General features: G+C 46.9%; 1 long non-coding RNA gene across 2 annotated transcripts in view; it reads left to right on the top strand.

Moving 5' to 3' along the window:
• Positions 1–16,925, top strand: part of LOC138286453 (uncharacterized) — a 246,895-nt gene that overhangs the window by 95,441 nt on the left and 134,529 nt on the right. For both annotated transcript variants that reach the window (XR_011201993.1, XR_011201994.1), the window contains exons 2-3: positions 10,287–10,399; positions 16,201–16,313. This is a non-coding gene — a long non-coding RNA (uncharacterized lncRNA). The remainder of the gene's footprint in view (positions 1–10,286; positions 10,400–16,200; positions 16,314–16,925) is intronic.

Genomic DNA, 16,925 nt, shown 5'->3' with positions numbered 1-16,925 from the left:
TGAACTTAGTCTAGCCTCCTTGTGTCCTGCCTGACCTTACTTTGACCCAATGTCCCACACTCTTCTTGGATAACTCAATGGAATCATTCAAACTATTTCATTATGTAAGGTTTCTGTCAACCAAGCTGGCACTAACTGGGTACCAGGTAATCACCCCCCTCGTGTCCACAAAAGGAATCCTCTGAGTAACACTATGTGGCATGGTACAGAGTGCCCACACCATGTTTAAAACAGTCTCTTTGACATGACATTGGTTCGTTAATGCTAATTGCAAAGTTCCTTTGAGTAGTTTAACAGCTCTCTCAGCCACGCCATTCCCTCGAGGATTGTATAAGGAAGTGCATGAATGTCTAACTCCCCAAGTTTTTAGAAACTCTATCATGTCATGTGAAGTAAGTTGTGTGCCATTGTCTGTAATGAGTACCACAGGAGCTCCTTCCTCTTTAAATATTTTTTTCAAAACCCCAATTGTGTTTTTTGTAGTAACATCTCTTAAGAACTCCACCACCAACCATTTCGAGTGAACATCTACAACCACCACTGCAAACTTCGGCCCGTATTTATACTTTTTTTAGTGCCGCATTTGCGCCGCTTTTTGACGCAAAACGGCGCAAACCTACAAAAAACAATGGCATTTTGCAAGTTTGCGCCGTTTTTGCGTCAAAAAACGACGCAAATGCGGCGCAAAAAAAGTATAAATACGGGCCTTCATGTCTGGAGGCAATTCCCTCAATGGTCCAATAAAGTCTAAGCAAATAGTATGCCAACTCTTCCCAGGATCCTCTAAGTGTCCACCTTCACACTTCTGAGGAACCAGTCTTTTCTCACTCTCTTTGCACAGGCAACAATTCCACACCCATTCTTTAATTTGATTGTCCATCCCTGGCCACCAAAAGTTTGCCCCTACCCTCCTGGTGGTCAATCCTTGACCCAGATGACCCTCATGAGCCAGTTGAAAGATCTGAAAACGTAAATCCACAGGGGGAACAAACAATCATCCTTCATAATTACACCATCACCACAGACAGATAAATCCTCCAACACTTTCAAATATGGTCTGACATCTGGGGCCAAAACACTTTCTCTCACTCCTCCACACTTAATCATCTGAATCAGACTTTCCATTACCGGATCCTCCTTCATTTCCTCTTGCCACTGCATTCCTGAAAATGAACCAGATCCACTATCCACAACATCATGCACAGTGGCTACAGCACCTTCTATATTTGCATTTCTCACAGCAACATCATCCACTTCCTCCCAATTCAATGACAGTCTGACAGACAATCTGCTTGAACATTCTTCTACCCTTGTATAAATTCAATGGTGTAGATGTACTTTTGAAGCCTTGCTGCAAGCCTAGTTAACCTGGCTGATCCTTTCCTTGCCCCACCTGGAGCTAAAATCCTTACCAGCGGCTTATGATCTGTCTTTATAACAAATGGTAAGCCCCACAAATACACACGGAAATACTCAGCTCTCCAAGCCACTGCCAAGGCTTCACGTTCTATGACTGAATAATTCTTCTCTGCAGTCGTCAGAGTACGAGAAGCAAAAGCCACGGTCTTTTCTTCATTACCATGAAACTGAGAAAGCACCACACCAAAACTGGAAGCACTGGCATCCACGGTAAGTGCAGATTTTAGGTTCCTGTCAAAGACAGTTAATACACCTGCTTGACATATTTCTTTCTTGATATTATTAAAACAAAGTTGTTGCTCTTCTTGCCATTCGAACTTACTGCCCTTGCGCAACAACTTTTTCAGGCCTTCCGTTTTCTCTGCAAATCTTTCAACAAACTTGGCATAGTATTCCACCAATCCCAAGAATGATCTTAATTGATCTCTATCCTTCGGGATTGGTGCTCTACTTATGGCATCCAGCAAGGACCGCTTAGGTTTAATTGAACCCATAGCAACATTATAGCCTACATTTTCCACCTGCTCAGCAAGAAAAGTGCACTTCTCCCGATTAAGTGTGAGACCATATTCCTCCAATTTTCTCAACACTATGCGTAGAATGTATGTCGGAACGACACCTGCCGGAACAACGAATGCCTGAACAACGAGGTCAGAACAATGACCTCGTTGTTACTACTAATGCCTTTACCACAAATGCCTTAACAACGATTTTTCGTTGTAAAGGCATTCCTGGTAAAGGCATTAGTGATAGGCATCCATTGTTCCTGCATGCGTCCCCCTTTCCCCCCACCCCTAAAAATTACTGCGACTCCCCCACCCCCCTAAAACCACACCAACCCCCCATCCTTGCCCCTAAAACTACACCAACCCCCCACCTCCTCCCTAAAATTACTGCGACCCCCACCCTACCCCAAAAACCTAAAACAACCCCAACCCCCACCCCATCCCTGAAACCTAAAGTACCCCAACCCCCACCCCTAAAACTACTCTGAGCCCCCCACCCTGCCCCTAAACCTAAACCCCCCAACCCCCCACTCTGCCCCTAAAATTACCCGACCCCCCAACCCAACCCACCCCTAAAACCCCAACCCCCCACCCCTAACACTGACCCCCACCCTAACCCCAAAACCTAAAACAACCCCAACCCCACCCCATCCCTGAAACCTAAAGTACCCCAACCCCCACCCTGCCCCTAAACCTAAACCCCCCAACCCCCTGCCCCTAAAATTACCCGACCCCCAACCCACCCCTAAAACCTAAAACCCCAACCCCCCACCCCGCCTCTAAAACTGAAAACACCCGACCCCCACCCCTGCCCCTAAAACTACTCTGAGCCCCCCACCCTGCCCCTAAACCTAAATCCCCCCCACCCCGCCCCTAAAATTACCCGGGTCCCCAACCCACCCCTAAAACCTAAAACCCCAACCCTCCATCCCCACCCCCTAAAACTGAAAATACCCCGACCGCCCCTAAAACTAAAACCCCGACCCCCCACCCTGCCCGCCCCTAAAACAGAAAATACCCCGACCCCTGGCCCTAAGCCTAAAACCCTGACCTACACCCCTAAAACAGAAAATACCCCGACCCCCCACCCCGCCCCTAAAACTAAAACCCGACCCCCAATCACCCCACCCCACTTACCTGAGTTGTCGCCTCGTCGTCCTCCTCAGCCGACTCCCTTGTTTGTGCCTTAACCACGCATGTGCGTTGTTCAGCACATGCGTGGTTAAGGCACAAAACAACGAAGTTGTGGTTAAGGAAAGCGTGGTTCCGCTTTCGTTAACCAGGACTTCGTTGTTCCGGAGTTGGCCTTAAGGGCGTTTCCCCTAAGCGTAACGTGGTATTATGTTCTTCTACTGAAGTTCCCATCACCAAAATGTCATCTTGAAAATAGATTATATCCTATAATCCTTCCAACACCTTCGTCATCATTTGTTGAAACACGCTAGCAGCAGGCGCTAGCCCAAACGGTAAGCAAGTGAATTGAAATTTTCCCTCTGGAGTAATGAATGTGGTGAGGGACTTGGAGCTCTCATGTAACCTTACTTGGTGATAAGCACTTCTTAGGTCTAGTTTGGAAAAGTACCTTTTATCTTTCACCAAAGTAAGTAATTCATTTATGCTGGGAAGAGGAAAAATATCAACCACAATATTCTGATTCACAGAGCGTAAGTCAACACAAATCCGAAGATGACCATCAGCTTTTTTTGTGATGACCACAGGCGATATCCACTCTGATGCCTCAACAGGCTCAATCACACCATCATCCAACATCTCTGCCAACAATTTTTTCAAACCCTCACAAACTGATAGTGGTACTCGCCTTAACTTGTGCTGTACCGGGGTAGCACTCGACTTTACTTATACTTTGTGAACATACCCCCTAAGACATCCCACTTTCTTGCTAAAAACGCCTTTTGCTTCAGACAATACTTTCTCCAGGGAGAGTTCACCCACAACCAACACTTGATTATGGCCTCTGGGGTTCAGTATAATGTTCAAATCAAACTGATGCATCTACCCCAGGGTTGACGGCCCCTTAACTGATACATACACTTTACCTTGGGTACATCTCAAATCATACTGTATGGTACCTTCCATATACCCCAAAATGTCTATGGATTCACCTTGATACCCCCCTGGGTTTATGTCCTTGGGCATGAGTTTAACATTCTGCCATAACTTTCTAAAAACACAATTAGGTATGATAGTGTACATGGATCCAGAATCCACCATTAGTTCAACATTCCTTCCACAAACATTAAAAATTGCGGATGGTCTAGACCACCTCCCTTTCCCTTCCATAAAGGCCTTATTCCTGATCTTGAGATTTTCCTTTACTACCAGAACCCTGTCAGTACTCAGACTTTCCACAGCACTCTCAACCATTCCCACACTAGAACCGTTGCTCATTTTGCATACTCTCGCATAGTGGCCTTTACGACCACACCTCCTGCACAATTTGGGCCTGATTCTAACCTTGGCGGACGGCGGAGGCCGTCCGCCAAGGTTCCGCCGCCAAATGAGCGCACCGCGGTCACAAGACCGCGGCGGCCATTCTAACATTTCCTCTGGGCCGGCGGGCGCTCTCCAAAAGAGCGCCCGCCGGCCCAGAGGAAATGCCCCTGCAACGAGGACGCCGGCTCAGAATTGAGCCGGCGTAGTTGCAGGGGTGCGACGGGTGCAGTTGCACCCGTCGCGTATTTCAGTGTCTGCATGGCAGACACTGAAATACTTTGCGGGGCCCTCTTACGGGGGCCCCTGCAGTGCCCATGCCCTGGGCATGGGCACTGCAGGGGCCCCCAGGGGCCCCGGGGCACCCCCTACCGCCATCCTGTTCCTGGCGGGAGACCCGCCAGGAACAGGATGGCGGTAGGGGGTGTCAGAATCCCCATGGCTGCGGAGCGCGCTCCGCAGCCATGGAGGATTCCCCCGAGCAGCGGAAAGTCGGCGGGAGACCGCTGACTTTCCGCTTCTGACCGCGGCTGAACCGCCGCGGTCAGAATGCTCGTGGGAGCACCGCCAGCCTGTTGGCGGTGCTCCCGTCGTCGGTGGCCCTGGCGGCCACCGGCCGCCAGGGTCAGAATGACCCCCTTTGTTACTGGCAAAACATTTCTTCGAGTCAGAATCATGAAAACTGCTACCACAACGGGTACAGTCCCCTTGGCACCGGACAAATTGTACTCCCCCTACTACTGGACGGACCAAAGTCTTTCTTCTCTTTCCTCTTGATTGCACAGACTCCAATGTCAGCACTGTCCTGAGGATCCAGGTTAACCACCGACACATCAGCTGTCTTGTCTTTTTTATTAAGATCCTCCATGCACCTTTGCGATTCTTCGATTACCTTAACCATTCCACTAGCCTCCATGCGAGAAGGGTCTTTTGCTGCCCAGAGTCTTTCTTGTATTTTCTTCTCCCTGCACTGTACAATTAGCTGATCTCGGATCAACTCCTCTGTCATATTCCCAAACCGACATTTAATAGAAAGCTCTCTTAGTCTGGCCCGACCTCATCAATTGACTCATGTTCCCCTTGAGGCTGTGTATAAAATTTATATCTGGCCATGACTAAGTTAACTTTCTTTGCAAATCGATTCTCCAACCTTTTCACCGCTTCCTGGTAAATGTCATCCATAGGCTGCCCATTAGGGCCTAATACTACTGGCAAGTACTTAACAATTTGCTGCCCTTCATTGCCAAGAGCACTCAATAAAATTGCTTTTTTTCTAGCCGCTGAAAAGCTCTGACCATCAAGTGCTATAATGTAATTTTCTAAAATTTCAATCCAATCCTCCCAACAAATGTCAGGCTGACCTGCTTGCTGTAGAAAAAATGGTGGTGTGATAATGTTCCCAACAGAAGCCATGGCACCACCACTTCTGTCCAATAAATATAGACTTTAAACAGATAAATGAAAAATGGGTAGAATGAGTTAACAGCCTGTATTGAAATATAGGTGCAAACTTGAGTTAATTTCCTTACTTTTCTTTAGACTGAGCACGTAAGATGGCCGCCATAAGTATACACACTCAGAATAAAATTAACAGTAAAATCTGCTGGCTCGTCCGTGTGGACCACACGTACTCTTGGGCAAGCTCCGTGTACGCAGACTAGTTTTTCCCAGAATGAAAGTAAAGCAGGTCACGCCCCTGACACTTGTGTTAGCAAGCTGCGCCTCTACAATACCTCTGGATGCACGATCGCTGCATGCTTCTCTCGCCGGCAACTGCCAACGATAGCTTAGCTCCGACGCTGTTTCTCCGCTGGAGCCACAGGTACAAACAGCTCCATCTTGATTGCCGAGTCACACCATAAAATCGGGACCCACTGATATGCGTCGTTCTCTCCAGTGATCGTCAAACATAAGTACGCAGTAGTGGCCACCTCCGATCCGCTGCGTAAGCGTCGAGCGTTGGGCCGACCCAGGTTGTGCCTTCAAGCCCGTTGCCAAAATGTCGAGAATAAATGTTGCCGGAATCACGTTAAGTTGTAAATTCAAGTTTATTCTCAGAAAGACACAACCTGCCATCTGGCAGCACCTCTGACCCCAGCCAGCTCGCCAACTGTCAAGTCTGGAATCTTTGGAATCTTTGCAACCTTCCTGTCAGAGTCACCAGATCCTCGGGGTCTGCATAGATTCCCAACATGTCCACCACAAGACAACTCCAATACTCTGATTAGAATGTCACAGAGTCTAAGAGAGTCCAAGTGGGGAAAAGGGGATTAGGTAGGGAACAGCTGGAAATGAGACCTGTAGGAAGCTAAAGGTTAAACAACACAACATCAGAATAAAATCACTTTTAGGTTCATAAAAACTCTCTGTTGAATCTAGGGTTCAATGATACTCAGAACATGAAATAACACTGCTGAATCTAGGGTTCAATGATACTCGGAACATGAAATAACACTCTGTTGAGTCTAGAGTTCAATGATACTCGAAACATGAAATAACACTCTGTTGAGTCTAGAGTTCAATGATACTCGGAACATGAAATAACACTCTGTTGAATCTAGAGTTCAATGATACTCGGAACATGAAGTAACACTCTGTTGAATCTAGAATTATATGATACTCGGAACATGAAATAAAGCTCTGTTGAATCTAGAGTTCTGTGATACTCGGAACATGAAATAACACTCTGTTGAGTCTAGAGTTCAATGATACTCGGAACATGAAATAACACTCTGTTGAGCCTAGAGTTCAATGATACTCGGAACATGAAGTAACACTCTGTTGAATCTAGAGTTCTGTGATACTCGGAACATGAAATAACACTTAGACTGAAAGAACATGAATGGTCTAGCACTAGACTTTAACTAAGCCTCAAGAAATCTAGATACCTGGAAAGGAATCAATAATGGTTAATGCAATGTTTCATATGAGCTTTTCATAACATGTCACATAATGTCTAGAAATACAAGAACCTTCTAGAATACTGCTTCAGAACAAACACTGCCTTTTTAACATGAGGACTAAAGGCTGTCTGAAAACCATCCCTGGAAAACAATTGGAATTGTACTAGGAACTTAATATGCACAAAGAACGTCGCATTTAGGATTTGTCATCTTCACAAAATAAATATGTGCACATTAAATACCATTACACTTCAAAGTTTTTTGTATGGCCATGAAATGATTGCACACACTGTTACCGATCTGGGAATCAAGTTTTACATGAGGGAAATGCATTGTGCACTCTGCTGATTCCAACAGGAATATGTAAATGTCTTAAAATTATCGTGCAAGCCTTTGCCGATCTGAACACCAAGTCTAACACGTGGGAAATGAATCGCGCACACTGTCAATTCCAACAGGAATAAGTAAATGCCATGAAATGATCGCGCAAACCTTTGCCGATCCAAACACCAAGGTTGTCACGCAGGAAATGAATGGCGCACACAGCCGATTCTAACAAGAGTATGCAAATGCCATGAAGCGATCGCGCAAACCTTTGCCGATCCCAAAACCAAGTTTGTCATGCAGGGAATGAATTGCGCACACAGACGATTCTAACAAGAGTATGCAAATGCCATGAAACGATCGGGCAAACCTTTGCCGATCCGAACACCAAGATTGCCATGCAGGAAAAGAATCGCGCACACAGCCGATTCTAACAGGAATATGTAAATGTCTTGAAACGATCGCGCAAACCTTTGCCGATCCAAACACCAAGGTTGTCACGCAGGAAATGAATGGCGCACACAGCCGATTCTAACAAGAGTATGCAAATGCCATGAAACGATCGCGCAAACCTTTGCCGATCTGAACATCAAGATTGTCATCAGAGCAATGCTTTGCGTACTCTGAAAGTTTCAAGAAAAGGCCCAAGAGTCTTTTTAGAGCGGGGTCGGGGGCCCAGCCCGACCACCGTCTTACCACCCTGCTCTAGGACCACCCAAGATAATGCCGTGCAGGCCTGGAACTTCAAGGTAGGCCTCCGGAACAGGAGCTCAGGAAATTGCTGCTGCTCAGTACCTCTGCATGGAGTGGAGCTGGGTTGGCGCCCTTTTATAGAGTCTGGCCCAGCCCACAGACCACACCCAGTCATGCTGCAGGGAAAACTTCTAGAAGGTTCTAGAAAGGGACCACACCCTAACACACTCAATAAGTCTGCAGCAATACCTTGCAATTGAACAGTTATTGCAAACATCATTAATAGTGTTTTTTCAAGGTTAAAGTGTGCAATGCAAAAGGTTAACAAACTGCATATAAACACAATGCATGATGGCGGGAACGGGTGTCGTGGGGCCCCTGGGGGCCCCTGCACTGCCCATGCCACTGGCATGGGCAGTGCAGGGGCCCCCTAACAGGGCCCCAGAATGATTTTCACTGTCTGCTTAGCAGACAGTGAGAATCGCGACGGGTGCAACTGCACCCGTCGTACCCCTGCAACACCGCCGGCTCCATTCGGAGCCGGCTTCTGGGTTGCAGGGCCTTTCCCGCTGGGCCGGCGGGCGCTCCCTTGGCGGGCGCTCGCCGGCCCAGCGGGAAAGCCAGAATGGCCTCCGCGGTCTTTTGACCGCGGAGCGGCCAAGTGGCAGTTCCCGCTTGGCGGGCGGCGACCGCCGCCCGCCAATGTAGGAATGACCCCCTATGTGGCTATGCTTCCATGCTCCACATATCAATGGGAGGACCGCCACTGTTCTGGTCTTCAAAGTATATAGCCACTAGGGTGTTTTGTCTTATCAAAGTCAGACACAAAGAATCAAATACCAAAACCTTATCAGTCCTTCACTGATGTCTTTAGCCAAAAAAGGAGCTCATACATTAACCCCACAAAAGAGCTATGACTGTTCAGTTGATCTAATTCTCTGAACTAATATTCCTCATGGCAATATATAAACCTTCACAGTAAAGGAATATGAAGATCAAGTATTAAATTAAATTCGAAAGGATGTATATATCATTCAGTGTCTCCAGCCAGAACACCCACATTTATCAATCTCAAACCAGCAGAGACTTAATCAAGTAACCATTAATAACCATTGTCCACCATACTTTATCTCTGTATGGTTAGATTAAGTTAATACAGCTGAAGTGTTAAGAGGAGACTGCTACAGCTTAGTTTGATCCAAAGAGGATGATGAGAGAAATGTGGCGTTCAACACAAGATATGATGACTGTGAACAACTGGTTATGCCATTAGCCCTTTGTAAAGCACCAGCAGGATTTGAAGATCAATATATTTTGGGGCATCCTAGACATCTTTGCTGTCATACATTTAGATAACTTCTTGATATTTTCCAATTTGTTATCAGAATATTGACACTGTGTGATGAAGATTTTATAATGACGCAGAGAATACTCATATGAAAAACCTGAAAAATGTTGCTTTGAGCCCTCCTTCATCTTTTCTTTAGGATTTGTGATAACAACATCAGGACAGCAAATGGGTCCAGGAAATGTGAAAGCTGTAATGAATAGCCTCAACCCCGGAATATCAAGCAGATCTAAAAATGATTGTTTTTTGCAAATTGTTACAGACATTTTATGAAGGATTTGTCAGCCAGTGCCCTACAAATAACCCCACTGACGGAGAAAGAGGTAAGCTTTGCATGGTGTCCAGAACAAAAGAGAAACTTTAGTTTTTGAAAGAAGCGTTTACGTTGGCACCCATTTTCAGACATCTGGATTTAAGCAGGCAGTTCATTATAGAAACTGATGCTTCAGGGTTTGCAATTGGTGCCATCCATTCCTGTAATGGGTTCTTTGCCTCCAGGCGGAAGAGATATTGGAATAACTCTATAGGCTCAGGATTGAGTGGATAAGTGGATTATTTATACGTAATAAGGTTGTCTTTTTGATTCTTATGTTTCAGGTTGGTTTCTTATTGTATTCATCCGGGTTCTTTTCTCTCTGGTAGGATCCTGGGTCGAGATTCCGGTGTAGCCCGTTCCCGGATAGAAGGAGGTCCGGTCTTTTCCCTTGTGGCAGCAGCCCAGGTTTCCCCAAAACAAAAGAAGAACGGGACAACAGGTAAGTGTAGATGTAAGGCAGGGGGCTTTATAGGGTTAATAGGTTGGAGGGAGGTGTAGGGTTGTGGTGGGGTAACTTCCTTCAGTAGTGAGTGTCACCTTCCCGTGAACCTTCTGGTTTATTTTCCCTCTTTGTTTTTTTTAATCTCTTTTCCTAAGAGGGATTCCCCTCACAGTGAGGTTAGTGGTAGGGTCAGTAGATGTCCCCTTCTTTATAGGACCTCCTTTCCTTGCTCCCCGTATTCCCCTCCCTCGGTTTCCTTCCCCTTAGCCAAGCCGGCCAGGAACCCCAGGTTAGGTACGAACGTACCTGTGGGTGCCACGCCCCTCCTGGGACGTGGCTGGCCCCTTCATAGTATCCTGACTTCTCCCTGGTACTGGCGGGAGGCGATCCGAGGCCTCCTTTCTTCTCCGGCGTCTTTCCGGTCGCGTTCCTCCCCGACTTTCTCCTGTTTCAGCGTCTCTCTCTCTCCTCGGTCCGCGTCTGCTGGGTTCCTTCCTGCTCCCTGGGATGGCGTTCTTCACGTCCGTCCTCTCTTTCATTGTCGGATGAGACGCCTTCTGTGTCTGACGTCACCCCTTTGGGACACTCCTGAGTGCCCCAGAGGTATGTTAGTACGGGCTCTGTCGGCGCGCGTGTAGCCGCGGCGATAGCTGCCCGGTTACACATCCCCTCCCCAGAATGGGGCTGTTCGAGTCCCAGAGGGCCCGGGAACCGGGACAAATAGTCAGCCTGACCCATAAGATCACCAGGGAGGTGGCAAACCTTGAAGGAAAAAGGTTGAAGCTCCATAAACCATCTCAGAATACGGACGTTGGTATCTTTATATCTCGAAAGCCACGTAAGAGGAGCGTGGTCCGTATACAGCAGGAAAGACCGCCCTAAGAGGTAATACTGTAGGCTCTCAATCGCCCACTTGATGGCCAGACACTCCCTTTCAATTATAGGATATCTCTGTTCCCTGGGGAAAAGCTTGTGACTAATAAAGACCACAGGGTGGCTTACGTTTTCCTTATTTTTCTGAAAAAGAACGGCCCCAGACCTACGCCTGAGGCATCCGTCTGCAGGTGAAACGGGAGATCAAAATCAGGACATCTTAATACCGGTTGAGTAGTAAGACACCTTTGTAAGGTTTGGTAACTTTGGGACTGGACCGGGCTGAGACTCGTAATATTTTTGGGCTGACCTTTCTTCAGGAGATCCGTCAGGGGAGCCGCCAATGTGGAATAGTGCGGTATAAATCTCCGATAGTACCCCACTAGGCCTAAAAACGAACATATCTCTTTTTTCGTGGTAGACGTTTTTATGCGCAAAATGGCCTCTACTTTATTCATTTGTGGTTTAATGATACCTCTTCCTATGTGATACCCCAGGTAGGAGATTTCATGAAACGCGAGTCGGCTTTTGGAGGGATTGGCTGTCAGACCCGCCCTCTGTAAGACTGTAAATATCTTGTGTAAATGTGCCAAATGGTCGTCCCTAGTTTCGCTATAAATAACGATATCATCCAGATAGGCGGCTGCGTATCTGGTATGAGGTCGTAATATGGTATCTATAAGACGTTGGAAGGTGGCTGGTGCCCCGTGTAACCCAAAAGGGAGAACGTTAAAATGATATAGGACTGAGGAGGTAGAGAATGCCGTTTTTTCTTTATCCTCTGTTGCTAAAGGAATCTGCCAGTACCCTTTGGTCAAGTCTAGGGTAGACATATATTTGGCTTTTCCTAATCTCTCTATGAGTTTGTCTACCCTTGGAAGAGGGTAAGTATCAAATTGGGATACGGCATTGACCTGTCTGAAGTCAATACAGAAGCGTATAGACCCATCCGGCTTTGGAACTAACACCACCGGAGAACACCAGGGACTTTTTGAAGGCTCTATAATACCTAGGTCTAACATTTTCTCTATTTCTTTTTCCACTAGAACTTTCCTAGCTTCGGGGATACGATATGGTCGTAACCGGACTATTTTACCAGGTTGGGTTATAATTTGGTGTCGTACTAGCTTGGTTTTACCCGGTAGCGGGGAAAATACTTGGTTATGATCGTTGAGTAGTTGAGTTAACTGGCTATTCTGTTGGGACGTGATTTTTGTATTTCTTTGGGGTTCTTCGGTTTTGGAAGGGCGGTCTGTGGGGCACCATCCTATTTCCAGTTCCTTAACCGTATTAACTAAATATCCAGCTGTCGGGCCCATCATAGGTTCTTCCCATTGTTTTAGCAAATTGATGTGAAAGATCTGGGATATTTTGGGATTATCAGTTAGTTGGATGTTATAGGTAACAGGGGTTACTACTCCTATCACCTTATATGGCCCCTGCCACTTTGCCAATAGCTTGTTGTCGGAACTTGGTAGAAGTACTAACACCCTGTCCCCTTCTGTTAAGGTTCGCATTTGTGTGTTCCTATCGTAATAATGCTTTTGCTTACCCTGGGCTCTTTCCATAAGTTCCCTTACGTCTTCCCATACAGTTTGTAGTCGGGATTTTAAATCGCTGGTATATTCCAAAAGGGATTTCTCCCCGTCATCCTCCTCCTCCCATAACTCCGCTGCCATGTCTAATAAGGTTCTAGGTTGTCGTCCGAACACCAATTCAAAAGGACTATGGGCCAGATGTATGAATCTGGCCCATTGCGATTTGGTAATTGCGACTTTTAAGAAATCACAATTACCGACTCGCAAAGGGCCATGTATCACATTTGCGATTCGGTAATTGCTATTTCTTAAAAATCGCAAATGCAATTACCGAATCGCAAATTGCGATACTGGCCCCATTCGCAGCTATGGGCCTGTTGGCCCATAGCTGCAAATTTTTTGCATTTCGCAAATTGAGATTTCTGAAACAGAAATCGCAATTTGGGAAAAGCAAAGGGCCAGGGTGCTGGGGGCCTAAGGCCCCCTCTCCTGCACCCCATTTTTTTTTCCACATGTAAAGTACACACATGCCAAAAGGGCATGTGTGCTTTACATATCAAATTTAAAAATGCAGTTTTACTGCATTTTTAAATTTTGCACCAGGTTACCACCTGGTTGCAGGTCATGGTATTTTGCACTTGCAAAATACCATTCTGCAAAAAATCGCAATTTGCGATTTTTTGCAGAATTTCACTGCGACCTGGATTTTGCGAATCGCAAATTGCGATTCGCAAAATCCAGGTCGCAACGCAGAAAATCGTAATTTTTGCAATTTTCTGTTTTTGGTCTGCGAATGCATTTGATGCATTGCAGACCTCGATTTTGCACTCGCAAACGGACGATTTCGCTGTTTGCGAGTGCAAAATCTGTTCATACATCTGGCCCTATGTCCCGTGGAGCCTTGCTCATGTGTCCGGATGGCATACAATACTAATGGCAACTTCCTATCCCAGTCCTTACCTGACTCTGAAACCGATTTTTTAAAGAGAGTTTTCAGGGTGCGGTTGTATCTCTCCACCAACCCATCCGTTTGTGGATGATAAACCGCAGTCCTTATTTGTTTAATTCCCAGAAGTTGACAAATCTGAGCCATTAAATTGGACATGAACTGGGTACCTTGATCTGTTAAAATTTCTCGGGGAAAGCCTATTCGGGAAAAGAACCCTATCATTGCATTGGCAACACTCTTGGTGTTAATACTAGTGAGTGGGATGGCCTCGGGGTACTGTGTAGCGTAATCTACCAATACTAGTATATATTGGTAGCCTTTAGAGGAAGGTAGAAGAGGACCTACGATGTCCATCCCTATCCTCGAAAAAGGTATTTCAATAATGGGAAAAGGCTGTAATGGGGCTTTTTTCTTTGGTCCAGGATCGATCAATTGGCATTTAGAACATTGCTGACAGAATTTTCTGATCTGAGAAAAGACCCCAGGCCAATAGAACCTCCTTAACAGGTACTCTTCCGTCTTCTCTCTCCCATAGAGACCACCCCCCGGTTGACTGTGGGCCAGATGTAGCACCTGCTGTCTATAGGGCTCGGGAACCAGTAGTTGTTTCTTTTCTTGCCTTTCACTGTTAGTGATTCGATATAACAAATTCTTAACTATAGCAAAAGAAGGGCCCTTATCGTCAGGGGTTCGAGGTCGGGCGGTCTTCCAGGCATTAATCAGAATAGGATCTTCCCTTTGACAAATGCGGAAGGGGGGAAGACCAGTGAGGGTATGAACCCGTGTAATTACCCTTTTGTAGTTCGAATCCCCCTTTCCATAGAGTTTCCTTATTTCTCTTTTTTCTTTTCTAGTAGGTTTGTACCGAATATCCTGGGGTTGTATTTGTATGTTAGAAAAGGGGGGCGCTCCTCCACCAGGAACTCGTGTCCTCTTTATTCCTTGTACTATCCAAAAGTATCGAAAAGTCCTTGAAATCTGTCCCGATAACGGCTTCTTCAACCAGTCGTTCAACTACTCCTATCCTTATGGGCGTTTCGTTTCCCTCCCACGAAAGGGTGGCCCAAGTCATGGGATACTCTCTTGTTTCACCATGTATACAACAAATGGAGACAGTAAGTCCCGGCGTGAAGGTATGGCTGTCTATTAAATCAGCCCTGATTACAGACTGACTACAACCGGAATCGATAAGTGCCACAGTTAGCCTCTCATTGATGAAAAGCTCTTTCTTATACTGAGTATCTTTTCCCCCTGTAAAGAAGACCCCCCCTCTAGTAATTCCTATTTCCATAGGCTCTGGTTTCTCAGTTTTCAGGGGACAAACCCGGGCTATATGGCCCCACTCCCCACAACTATAACACTGGGGTTGCTGTAAATACGGTCTCTCGGCCCCTCGTGATTTTCCTGGGTCTTCAACCGGTCTTCGCCCTAGGGAAGAAGTTTGTCCGAGCTTCTGTCGGATTGGGGTAGGTGTTGTGCGGTGGAGAGGTGACTTAAACTCGAGGGAGCGGTGGAAAGCACAGGCCAACTCGATGGTAGTATTCGTGTCAGGACTCGGGTGCTGTTTGATCCAGTTGCGGGTATTGGTGGGTAGGGCCTCTAGATATTGTTCCAAGAGGATGGCCTCGATAATATCTTTCCTATTAGCCCCCATGGGTCCTAGCCATTTGAGACCCAAATCTTTTATCCGAAAATATAATGCTCTGGGATTCTGGATGGTCCCCACTTGGCTTTCCTAAACCTGACCCTATAATGTTCTGTGTCAAAGCCCACCCGCTCTAGGATGCTCTTTTTAATGTCTTGATAGGGCACCGTACCTCCCGGGTTTACCGCTTGATAGGCTGCTTGGAGGGTCCCGGTTAACAAAGGGGCAATGTACTGGCCCCACCTATCCTGAGACCAGGTGGCTGAAGTGGCAACTCTCTCAAAGTTGGTAAAAAAGGCGTCCGGGTCTTCGCCTTCCCGATACCTTTGTAACACTGAGCTGGGTACATTCAGATGTACTCTGGTGGCCGCAATGGTATCTGTTAAGGATTTTAGTGCATTCTCATGTACCAACTGATTGTTGGCCATGATAGTGGCCTGACTTTTGAGAGCGCTTTGTAGGGCTTCCCTTTCCACCTTCGCCTCTTTCTGTTGTTCCTCCCACACAATCTGCAGATGTCTCTGCCCCTCAGCCAATTGCTGCATCATGTCCGCTATGGTGGGAGTACCCTCCATGGTATCAATCCGTCCTGTCGCCTATTCCAATATCCCACTTCTGACACCACTGTAATGGGTTCTTTGCCTCCAGGCGGAAGAGATATTGGAATAACTCTATAGGCTCAGGATTGAGTGGATAAGTGGTTTATTTATACGTAATTAAGGTTGTCTTTTTGATTCTTATGTTTCAGGTTGGTTTGTTATTGTATTCATCCGGGTTCTTTTCTCTCTGGTAGGATCCTGGGTCGAGATTCCGGTGTAGCCCGTTCCCGGATAGAAGGAGGTCCGGTCTTTTCCCTCGTGGCAGCAGCCCAGGTTTCCCCAAAACAAAAGAAGAACGGGACAACAGGTAAGTGTAGATGTAAGGCAGGGGTCTTAATAGGGTTAATAGGTTGGTCGGAGGGGAGGGAGGTGTAGGGTTGTGGTGGGGTAACTTCCTTCAGTAGTGAGTGTCACCTTCCCGTGAACCTTCTGGTTTATTTTCCCTCTTTGTTTTCTTAATCTCTTTTCCTAAGAGGGATTCCCCTCACAGTGAGGTTAGTGGTAGGGTCAGTAGATTTCCCCTTCTTCATAGGACCTCTTTTTCTTGCTCCCGTATTCCCCTCCCTCGGTTTCCTTCCCCTTAGCCAAGCCGGCCAGAAACCCCAGGTTAGGTACGAACGTACCTGTGGGTGCCACGCCCCTCCTGGGACGTGGCTGGCCCCTTCGTAGTATCCTGACTTCTCCCCGGTAGTGGCGGGAGGCGCACCGAGGCCTCCCTTCTTCTCCGGCGTCTTTCCGGTCGTGTCGCGTTCCTCCCCGACTTTCTCCTGTTTCAGCATCTCTCTCTCCTCGGTCCCCGTCTGCTGGGTTTCTTCCTGCTCCCTGGGACGGCGTTCTTCTCATCCGTCCTCTCTTTCATTGTCAGATGAGACGCCTTCTGCGTCTGACGTCACCCCTTCGGGACACTCCTGAGTGCCCC

Source organism: Pleurodeles waltl, chromosome 3_2 (genome assembly GCF_031143425.1).
Source record: "Pleurodeles waltl isolate 20211129_DDA chromosome 3_2, aPleWal1.hap1.20221129, whole genome shotgun sequence".
NCBI classification, from domain to species: Eukaryota; Metazoa; Chordata; class Amphibia; order Caudata; family Salamandridae; genus Pleurodeles; species Pleurodeles waltl.
This window is presented reverse-complemented; position numbering and strand designations above follow the sequence as displayed.